This window comes from Aquarana catesbeiana, linkage group LG02, assembly GCF_042186555.1.
Source record: "Aquarana catesbeiana isolate 2022-GZ linkage group LG02, ASM4218655v1, whole genome shotgun sequence".
Lineage (NCBI taxonomy): Eukaryota > Metazoa > Chordata > Amphibia > Anura > Ranidae > Aquarana > Aquarana catesbeiana.
The window spans coordinates 653,961,708-653,972,739 of record NC_133325.1 but is presented as its reverse complement, the minus strand read 5'-3'; the positions used below and the strand labels follow the sequence as shown (position 1 = coordinate 653,972,739).

Here is an 11,032-nt window from a genome sequence, read left to right as displayed (position 1 = left end):
TAAGGGTAAAAGTTTGTCGCTATTCCAAGAGCGGGCGCAATTTTGAAGCGTGACATGTTGGGTATCAATTTTCTCGGCGTAACATTATCTTTCACAATATAAAAAATTGTGCTAACTTTAATGTTGTCTTATTTTTTTAGTTCAAAAAAGTGTATTATTTCCAAAAAAAAGTGCGCTTGTAAGACCGCTGCCCAAATATGGTGTGACAGAGTTTTGCAATGACCGCCATTTTATTGTCTAGGGTGTTAGAAAAAAAAAATGTATAATGTTTGGGGGTTCTAAGTAATTTTCTAGCAAAAAAAAACTGTTTTTAACTTAAACAACAAATCTCAAAAAGAGGCTCGGTCCTTAAGTGGTTAAGCATCATTATGACTTCTAAACCCCTCCTATCTTTCTATAAGGAGGAAGAAGACAACCCTTTCCCCTTTCGGTTTCTTTTTTCAGGCAGTTTACAGAAGTAGGAATTTAGAGGTAAGTGTTAAAAAATATGTAGCTTTATTCTGAGCTTTCTTTTACTTCTTGTTTTGCCAATGCAGTACGAGATCTGTGAAAGGACTCTGAACTAATCTAACGTTTTGATGATCTAAGGGTGGGTAAACGTGCATTGCAGCACATACTCATGCATGCAGGCGCTAATAACAGTAGTAGGAATGAAGTGATAACAGTTGTAGAAATAGACGTATTAATAATTTTATAAAAAGACAATTTTAAAATAATATGTATATTTCAACTGCTCCTGTGGGTTAAGTACTTATGTATTGTGCTTTAGAGGCATCAAAAAGTACAGTTGTTCTTCCTGTAATCAGACTCTACTATGGCATTCCACAATGACGTGTAACACTGAACTACAGCTCTTTGTATGATCAAGCTATAGAAGCATACACTACAAAAGTAATGTAGAGCTCTATGATTTTTAAGCACTTACATAGAACATAGTGACAATAAACAATATCCTTATTCTCCAAAAACTATACACATCCACTACCCTAAAGGCACTGTAATCTATTCTTGCTGTGTTTTTTGTAACATTCTCTGTGTGCTCCCAAAACCTCTCCTTTTTCCCTCTCACTTCTGTTTATCTGGAACAAGCAGTGCATGCTTGTAGCACTCTATGAACATACTACATTCCATAGTCTATAGTCCATCTTTGGCGGGAGGGGAAACAGGGGTGGCTACATCACTTACATACAGTGGCACCATAGAAAATGAAAGTAGCCTCCCTCTAAGTCAAATCACAGCAGCATAAATCACAGCAGCATAAAGTTAAAGTGGTGGTAAAGGCTGAAGGTTTTTTAACTCCATGCATTCTATCCACTTAAGGACTAGCCTCGTTTTGAGATTTTGGTGTTTACAAGTATAAAACTTTAGGGTGGGCAGTTTCATCGTCCTAAAGCTCAGGGATATACTCACGTGAAGGACTTCCTCATGTCAACAGGGGCCTTAACTTTTTCCGACCTAGCCCATCTTATTGACCCTCCTCCTGGACTTTTGGAGCAGCTTTCAACTGCGCTTTTTTTCTCTGACGTTGTTCCTGTACCCCAGGCATCTCTCGCTCGTTCACTTGTTTTGGATTAATATGTCACAGAGGGGAACCGATATGTTATTCCATCTCCTTGCTATATTCCTCCCTGATTCACTCTGGAGAAGAACATGTCCCTCCATTTTTCACTAAATGGGAAACAGATCTGGCTCTGAGCCTTACTCCTGTCCAAAGACTAAAGGTCCTCCATTTTGACCAAAAGTCGTCCATTGCCATGCGGGTACAGGAGACTAATTATAAGATCCTTAATCGATGGTACAGGATCCCCTTCCAGCTTCACTGTATGTTCCCCCAGGTCCCAGATTCCTGTTGTCGTTGTGGTGCGGTGGGTGGGACTTTGATCCACATTTTTTGGGAATTTTCTAAAGTTCAACAGTTTTGGCAAGATGTAACCGCTGTCATTAAATAACTTACAGCTGTCGATCTGCATGCTAACCCTGCGGCCTGTTTATTGCACTTGACAGATCGACCTGTTATATACAAATCTTCTCTCACAATGCAACTTCTAAACGCCGCTAAGGCCTGCATCCCACTTTGCTGGAGAGATACTGACCCCCCAACGAAGGCTCTGTGGTTCCCTAAAGTCAATGTCAACTTACGTGACATGGAGGAACTCACAGCAACACTGCGTAACACTGAAGACATGTGTACAGAAATTTGGAGGCCATGGAATTATTTTGTATATACCGATGCCTACCTTGATGAGCTTTCCACCACCCAGTGAACTTCCATATGCCTCGCTCTACCCGGGGAGAGGGATGACTGGGGGCCCTGTCTTCCTTACTTTCCTCCCATTGTCGGTCCTTCCTCCCCCTTTCTGTTTCCTTTAAGTCCTTTCCCCCGTCCCATTCACCCACCCCTTGATCCACTTTCTTTCTCTCCCCTTCCCGCTCTTTGGAATTTCTGATTGATAGATCAGTGGAACCCCTTTGATCACTCAAGGTCTTCCACCTGCCGGCACGTGTGACCTCACCATGTGTGCCTTCTACTGTCTCATTGCTAATATTATGATGTTTTCTCCAATGAAATTGGGGGGAGCAGTTATATATATGTTACAGTCGTGTTTTTGGAACTGTTCTATTGAATACTTCCTCTGAGATTGCTATCTTGCTCTTAATTAGCCGTTCATATGTTGGAGTTTGTTGATGACGTACTCAGATGCATATCTCTAATGTATGTGTTTCCTATGACTATTTTATATTAATAAAGGAATTACAAAAAGTCCTTTGTGAATTCCAGATCGCGAGTTAACTGTTCTGCGGAAGTCGCAAAGAAAAGCAAGTCGTCCAGGTAGGCGACTGTCGAGACGCCTCCGAGACGTAGAAGGGCCAGGGCCTCTGCATTGACTTTTGTTCAAATGCGGGGCGAGGTAGATAGGCAGAAAGGAAAAGCCTGAAAATCCTGTAAGTGGATTGTTTCTTTTCCGACCCTTACCAGCGAAGAAACTTCTGGAAACTTTCTGTGATCGGGATATGCAGATAGGCATCTCTGAGGTCTATAGACCATGTAGCAGCTTGGGGGGTAATAGTGCTCTGACGGAAAAAATGTAAATCATATGGAATTTTCTGTAAGCCACCAACTGGTTCAGGGGCTTTAGGTTTGAAATAAGCCTGTATTTCCCTGAGGGTTTTAACACGACAAAGACGTGGGAGTAAAACTCCTGTCCTATTTCGTCCGCTGGAACCTGGTGCACTACGTTCTGGCTTTCCAACTCTCTCAGCGATTCCAAGAGGGCCTCGGAGTCTGCATGGGGGAGATCTTAAGAACTCTAGGTGGTATCCCCTCCCTACAATCCCCAGAATAAATTGGCTGGAAGAGTCCGCCTCCCATTGTGGGAGGAAGGCCCCCAATCTCCCCCCCACCTTGGCCAGACTGTCATTGAGTTTTTCAGGGCTGTTCAGGAGAGCAAAATATTGCTCCCCCTTTGCCCTTGCCCCTAGGGTTTTTTCTGACCCTCAGGTTTAGGGACCCCCGCACGCCTTTTGAGTGCGAAACCCCTTCTTCGACTTAACTGGGAGTTTGCGTTTAATTGGAAAAGACTTATCTGCTGTGCGGTCTAGCACAACTTCCAGACCAAGACTGAAGAGTAAATCCCCTGCCAGTGGGATGCCACATAACTTGACTTTGGAGGCGCTATCCCCCTGCCAAGTTTTAAGCCATAAGCCACTTCTGGCCGAATTAGCCAGGGCCGAGGATCTGGCGGACATACGGACAGGCTCCGCCGATGAGTCCGCTATATAGGCCACCCCTTTAAGCAGCATGGAGGATAGTATTGTCTCTTTAAAGTTTCCTGCTTCTATGTGCGCCTATATCTGGGAAAGCCAGTATTCTAGATTACGGGCCACCACCGTGACAGCCATTGCTAGCTTCAGATTCCCCACGGATGATTCCCAAATTTTTCTACAGGGAGTCCATCCTTTTATCCATAACGTCTGACAGGGCCCCCATGTCCTCAAAGGCCAGATCCGTGTGCCTGGACACCTGGGAAAAGGCTGCATCCAGCTTTGGATTCTTGTTCCACAGGGATGCAGGATCTTCGGAAAATGGAAACCTTCACTTCAGTGCCCTGGAGAAGAAGGGCTTCCTTTCTGGATCAAGCCACTCTTTTTTGACCGCATCCACCAGGACGTCATGGACAGGGAAAACCTTTTTTCTGTTCCCCCATGCCCTGATACATCTGATCGGGGAGCATCAAAGGTTTTTTGTCTGCCTGCATTCTTAGAGTGATGTGGATCGCCCCTAGAAGGTCTTCTACCTCCTCTAGGGAGAGCTTGTACTGCAAGGGCCTACTGGACTCTCCATCCAGCACTTCTCCCTCTGACTCTGCTTGGGAGCCTGAGGCTGCACTGTCCGGTTGCTCCCCCTGTCTCCTCCCTGGGGACCCCAAGGGTCCCTTCCTCTCTGGCAGGGATGACCAGCAGAGCTGGTGCTGAACCCTGCTGGGCTGGCAGAGGAGCTGTGACAGGTAAAGGGCCCGTTGAGGGCTGCGGCACCTGAAATCCCTCAAAGTGTTTTAAACGATTGAAACATGAAGGAAAGCTCTTTCACTGAGGCTGCTAAATCACTTTCCTGCTCTGAAGCCCATTCCCTAACCAGAACGTCTTTACATTCCTTGCATAATATTTTAGACCAGCTGTCTCCTAAGGTAACCCTGCAGGAGGGACACCACTTCCTCTTAGAGCTATGGTAGGATCTAGACTTCTCTGTAGCTTTACTCTGCAAGACACAAGCATACTGGAGTTTTTGTTAGCAGCTGCTGGGACCCTGATCCCCCTCCGCCAGCTGTACCCAGGGAACACACCCAGGGACTCTCCAGGCCCTCCTCCCAGGGTCCTGATCCTCCTTCCTCATCTGACTGCCCAGAGGGAGCCCCACCCTAGGAGCTATCCAGTGGGAAGAAGTAACGGTAAGGGGGAATCCCTCCCCAGGTTCCCCTTACCTTTTGATGGCTGGAGCTGGCCCCGCTGTGGCCAGTTCTGGGCTGGCTCTGCCTCCGACATGCCCACAATGTGGTGCACAGGAGCCTCTTGCTATCTGTACAGCACCCCGGCTCGCTCCAGCCTCTGCCTGGCCTGCTTTTAGCGTGCAGAACCAGAAGCCACGGATTGAGGGAAAGTGTCCAGCCCCACCAGATATGATGTCACCCACCACTTGGCCCACTCAAGCTCCATTGTGGCCGCACTATGTGGATCTGCCAGCGGGCCCCTGAATCGTCCATCCGCTCTCGGAAGAAGAGTCCCCCCCCCCCCCTTACAGGACCACTCGCTGCCTCAGCCCCGCCGGCTATCCGGCCTTGGTCCCTTGCAGTGTCTCCCGCTTAAAGGAAACACTAATAACTGAAGGGCTGGCAGGGGAAGCTTGAATTTTACAGATGGCTGACGCAGTGCTTCCTGTGGAAGGGAGGAGCCAGGATCTCTCATGGTGGCTGTCCTGAAAGATGCTGGGGTAAAATGCACTCTTCTAACCTCCCATATTCTACAGGAAACACTAGGAATTTAGCTGGCTAACTATCATCACATGCATCCATAGCCCGCAAGGAAACGCTAATCCACTAGGAATATACTCAGCAGGACTGATGTGCATATAATAGAAAAGATGCTCCACATAGTGTAAAACCACTCATAAAAAGAAATTTATTAAGGTTTAAAAATTTACAAATGCAAAGAAGTAACAAAGCATGTCCCTGAACACAGTAGTATGGGATTCCAGCAGCAAAGATGGCCTCCATTCCCTCGCGCAAGCGCAGTACTGTGTGTCCAGCTAAGCCCTACCAGTTTTGTCACAGATGACATCTTCAGGTGCACCATGCCTACCAAGAGAAAAAGGCTCTATTCTTATCTTTTTTTGGGTCTCGCCACCATGATGCTACTAGTCCCCAGTATTCAACACTTCCAGGTGTTTGAATGCCAGCTACCTCCACCACACACAGTGGTTCCTCTCTTCAGCTTATATTCCACTACAAGACATACGAGCCGGTGGCAGAAACTACTGCTTGCAATGGGAAAAGCTGGTATTCAACTCATCCAGACAGAAGAATACTTGCAGAGGCATTTCAAGACACAGGTCGATGGAAAGGAAAGTAGGAAAGTATACAGCCTCTTCTTGCTGCAGGTATTGCTCTTTGTTTTGACCCTATAGCGACAAAGTCTCTTTAAAGGAAATCTGTCATGAAAGAGATATAGAAACTGCCATTGCTGAGCTCCCTTCTCACATGGCTTCAATACTTGTTCTTGAGTCCTTGACCCAAAACAAGAATGCAGAAGGGACTGAGTTAATCATACAATACCAGACACAGGCTGGCTATGCATAGTCCTTGCTTATAGGCTGCTACCTTCAGTGAATAGACCCTTCTGGCAATGTTTTGCTGGACATGTCCCCCTGGGCATACCCCTATAAAACCTACTCCACTCCATGAAACCTTCTTGTATTGCTAGTGTCCTTAGGTTTATTAACCTCTTCTCTCTTATGGCAAAATCATTCTATGCTTAAAATGGTAATAAACCTTAGACATAAAATATGAACAAATCATATCCCTCTATAGTGTGTACTTGTCTCGATTAAGAGCACCAAGTGTCATTTCTGTCTGATGCTTGGTTCCTCTGCTATCAGCATGAATCACTTCTGAAAAGTTTTCCTGACACCAAGAGAAAAAAGGTGACATGGAGTGAGCTTCAGCAGACTGACAGCCTCAGCTCTGTTCCTGTGTTATGTGGGGGGTGACAGGCATCCCTTCCCTTGCCTCGCCTCCAATCAGCTCTCCTCACTGAGCTCTGCGGAGTGTAATTTCAGCTTTCCGCCCCCTTTTTTCTGACAGCTGAGACAAGCTTTATAAATTCTGGACTTTGAACGGCTGTAGAAAAGAGTAGACTGCTGATAAACAGGCACAGCTTATGTAGGAGGATTTGTTTCATCTCTAGTTTAGTATTTTACTTTTGATTCTTCAATCAACTTCTTACGGACTTCTAATACAATAGAAGCAGTAGATCTGGATCAGTGTGTCATTTGTACAATTTTAGGAGCCATGCCCAGACTCTGCAAAGTGGGGAAGGCCTTGTAATTGCTTCAGGCACTGGATCCTGCTTAGGCGCTCACCTTGGCGATTAGGGCAATGTGTGTAGTTGGCCGCAGCGTGCCTATACAGGTCCAAGGCTATGGTCCATCCTCATGGAACTCAGACCCCGAAGACTCCTCTGGGTGTATGCTCACCATGACAGGCAAAGCCTGGACCCTAAATAGGGATCAATGACATTGGTTAGGTAAGACGGATTCACCCTGTATTGGAACAATACCGTAGCCTCACCTATTACATGTCTCCTGAATAGTTTCTACTTTAAAATTTTAAGGAAACTGTGAATTGTTTGTGAAAATTACTCACTTAGGGGGTGTTACACTTTTCAAACCTGGCAGTAAAAATTCCATCATTCAGAGCTTAATGTCAGATGGATGACTAGGTGTTACAAGAAACCACCGGTATTACCACTGCTATCGCCTAGAGCCCTTTATAAGGTACTCAGGACCTACAGAACAGTTGACACCTGGGTTGCTGTGTACACCTTCATGCAGAGGTGTAGCTAGAACCTTCAGGGTGCCAGTGCAAGAAACCATGAAGGGCCCCCCTGTCCCCCCTTCACCTGAGCCCAGGGCTTCCAGTTCTGGGAGGGCGTCTATGAAAATCTTCCCGCGTGCGCTCACTGTGTCTGCTGTGTCCTTCACCTGATCACAGATTATGGTAAAGAGCCAATCACAGGGGCCCTTTATCATGTGATCAGCTGATCACATGTAAACAGACTTGCAGGTTATGGTCAGTCCTTTCCTCCCACACTGTATCTGTGTGAGGAAAGGAGAGCCGTTAACCTGCAATACTGTCAATTTACACTGATAATCAGGGCACTGCTAATCAGTGCAGCCCCATCAGTGTCCATCGGTACAGCCTATCGGTGCTGCCTATTAGTGCCACCTATCAGTGCTCCCTATCAGTGCTTTATAATGCCACCTACCAGTGCCTCCTCAGCAGGACTCTGAGCTGAGAGAGTCTCTCTCATACAGCCCAGAGCCTGTGTTGACAGTTCCCCCTCCCTCCTCCTTCACACAGATGGGAGAGAAGAAAGCCGATCTGATCCTTCTCCTCCCACCCCTCTCCTCCTGTGTGTGCACTGTGGGAAGTGTGAAGCTAAGCAGCTGAATTTGATCATTCACACTTCCCGTGGTTCACACAGGAGAAGAGGAAGAAAGAGCAGATTGTGTCTCTCCTCTTCCATCCGTGCAAGGGAGGAGGGAGGGGGAACTGTTAATGCAGGCTCTGGGATGTAAGAGACACTCTCAGCTCAGATCCCTGCAACGCCGCCAGCAAACCCACTGGGGCCCCCTGACAGTAGCGGAACACCAGGGCCGGGTCGCAAGTGTGACCTTTGCGACCCTGGTAGTTCAGCCACTGCCTTCACAGGCATGTTTAACCCATTTCTGCACCCTACTCCATGAGCACCTCACAGTGGAATACCCTCACTGATAGTAATGGTGGAAACCAGACGTAGGGGAACCGTGGCAAAAGCTTGGGCAAACATTCACTCTGCCAAAGACCTGCAAAATACTCAAACTGCTTCCCTTCCTGCTGATGTTGCTTCCCTTGCACTGGAGCAGGAACCTATAAACACCAGCCTCTGCATCTGATTCAGATACACTAGCCCAGTGATGGCGAACCTTGGCACCCCAGATGTTTTGGAACTACATTTCCCATGATGCTCATGCACTCTGCAGTGTAGTGGAGCATCATGGGAAATGTAGTTCCAAAACATCTGGGGTGCCAAGGTTCGCCATCACTGCACTAGCCTATATGACCAAGACAAAATTTTCTGCAACAATGTCAAACTTTCTCGGACAACTGCTTTAATACAGCCATCAATATCCTGAGCTTGAAAGGACCCTCCACCCCACTCAGTCTCACCATGCCCCCTTGGGTACAAAGAGATCTGCTAAGTCTAAAAAGACTTTAAAAAAAAAAACAGCATAGGCAATTTATGATTAGGTTAAACCCAAAAATATTTTCACCCCTCCGAGAATTACTGCTAGAGTAATAGAGTTCACTAAAAAGTGGTAAGTGCCATTTGTAGACTTGGCTGTCTGTCTTTTTTGCATTCTTTATTTATAGCCATTAGACCCCTTTCACACTGAGTTTTTCAGGTGCTTTTGCGCTAAAAAAAGAGCCTGAAAAGCTCCTGAAAACTGCTTCCCATTCATTTCAATGGATGCTTTCACACTGGGGCGGTGCGCTGACAGGGTAGTGAAAAAAGTCCTGCAAGCAGCATCTTTGGAGCATGTTTGGAGCGTTTAAAAAAGCGCCTCAAAAACGCCCCTCTCCATTGAAGTGAATGGGAAGCGCTTCAAAAGCGCCTGAAAAGCACATGAAAAGTGCTTCAAAAGTGCCGCAAATGTTTCTTTTTAGACATGTGACCTTAAAAAAAAGTGCACTGTTAATACCGTAAAAGCGTTGCAAAAACGCCTGACATTCTATGGACAGTTTTCAAGCGCCTCAGTGTGAAAGGGATCTTAAAAAAATAAAAAATAAAACAGGCAGGAGAGAGTAAAATCACAAAGGTGTTAAGACCACCCTAATCCACACAGGTGGCACCGTCCGTTACAAATAGACAGGAAGGATCATATAGTTTACAAGGATCAGCCCGCCAGGATCTTCATGAATTCCTCTGCGCAGGAGAATTCGATCCAGTAAAACCACATTTTGGTAAATCTTTCTTTAGCGTTGTTTAACTGCTTGCCAATCCAATGCAGTACATTTACTGCGGCAGGTCAGCTCGCACAGGCACAATTACGTACGTGCCTGTACATCGCATGCATGCACAGATCAGGAAGACTCTGTTGTCATAAAGCACAAACCAATCAGCGGGTCCTGGGCATTGATTTATGGCCGGGACCCACCGATCGGCTGAGTGAATGACTGAAGAGAGCCCTGTGTTGGTAAGCAACACAGGGCTCTCTTCAGACAGCGGCGATTTACCTTTTTTTTTCTACCCGCAAAGCAGGGCATAACTGGAATATTGTTTAGTAAAACAGCACAACATATTACACACACTAAACATTGTTAGACACACATTTAACCCATGATCACCCTAGATGTTAACCCCTTCCCAGCCAGTGTCATTAGTACAGTGACCGTGTATATTTTTTTATGCACTGATCACTGTATTAGTAGTCTCTTGAGATGGTGTCAGTCAGTGCCCCCCCCCCTCCCCCCAGCATCAGTTAGTGTCAGATTGTCCCCTGCACTATCGCAGTCCCGCTATAAGTCGCTTATCACTACCATTACTAGCATAAAAGACGCTATAACTATATATCACGCAAAACAATCAATATACACTTATTTGGGATTTTTTTTTACCAAAGACAGAATACATTTTGGCAAAAGTTTATGAAGAAATTAGAATTTTTGGATTTTTTTTTATTGGATATATTTTATAGCAGAAAGTAGAAAATATTGTTTTGTTTTTTTCACAATTTTTGGCCTTTTTTTGTTTATATATCGCAAAAAATAACAAAAAAGCCCAGTGGTGATCAAATACTACCAAAAGGAAGCTCTATTTGTGTGAAAAAAAATTATATAAATTTCATTTGCGTACAGCATTGCATGACCACGTATTTACCAGTTAAAGTAGCGCAGTGCTAATTAGCCTAAAAAGGCTGGTTATGGAGGCTGTAAAACCTTCCGGTGGTTAAAGAACTGGTGAGGATTTCCATTAGCCTAATGTCTTCTACTTTGGGAAGCCATTGCCGTAGAATTGGTGGGTTTGTCGATTTCCACAGAGACGGAATACATGCCTGAGCAGCATTAACCACATGTCTCACCTTCAGACTTCTTATAAGCAGACAATGGGATCTCGGTGTGGTGCAACAAATGAAAGGAAGGCGTGAACGGTAGGGATCTATCAGTACATTTTTGTAATTATATATGTACCCCATTCCAAAATAGCCCAATTCCTGATA

The 11,032-nt window shown here is 45.7% G+C and overlaps 1 protein-coding gene across 1 annotated transcript in view; it reads left to right on the top strand.

Annotated features, from left to right (window-relative positions):
* Nucleotides 1–448: 448 nt before the first annotated feature.
* Nucleotides 449–11,032, top strand: part of LOC141128905 (4-hydroxyphenylpyruvate dioxygenase) — a 150,417-nt gene continuing 139,833 nt past the window's right edge. Inside the window, exon 1 of the mRNA XM_073616543.1 lies at nucleotides 449–471. The gene's annotated coding sequence lies outside the window, so the exon portion shown is untranslated. The remainder of the gene's footprint in view (nucleotides 472–11,032) is intronic.